The sequence below is a fragment of the Chrysochloris asiatica genome, unplaced genomic scaffold (assembly GCF_000296735.1).
Source record: "Chrysochloris asiatica unplaced genomic scaffold, ChrAsi1.0 scaffold00443, whole genome shotgun sequence".
Lineage (NCBI taxonomy): Eukaryota > Metazoa > Chordata > Mammalia > Afrosoricida > Chrysochloridae > Chrysochloris > Chrysochloris asiatica.
In genome coordinates this window covers 926,361-926,822 of record NW_006408961.1, presented here as the reverse complement: position 1 = coordinate 926,822, position 462 = coordinate 926,361, and positions in this window count along the sequence as shown.

The window sequence follows — 462 nt, the reverse complement described above, 5'->3', positions numbered from 1 at the left end:
GATGCAAAAATTCTCAACAAAACCTTAGCCAACAGACTTCAAAAATACATTAAAAAATAATACAGGATGACCAAGTTGGATGCATATCAGGGATGAAGGATTGTTCAACATTAGAAAAACAATCAATGTAATCCACCATATGAAAAGAAAATGGTGATCATATCGATTGATGCAGAAAAGGCTTTTGACAAAAGCCAACACCCATTCTTGAGAGAAACACAAAACAAATAGGAATAGAAGGGAAATTCCTCAATAAATTAAAAGCATATATACAAAACCAACACCCAACATTATTGCCAGTGGAAACAAACAGAAAGCCTTACGTTTGTGAACAGGAACCCGACAAGGATACCCTTTATCACCACTCCTATTCAGTATTGTGTTGGAAGACTTAGCCAGAGCTCTAAGAAAACATAGGGACATTAATTCCAACCAAACTGGCAAAGAGGAAGTAAAACTCTC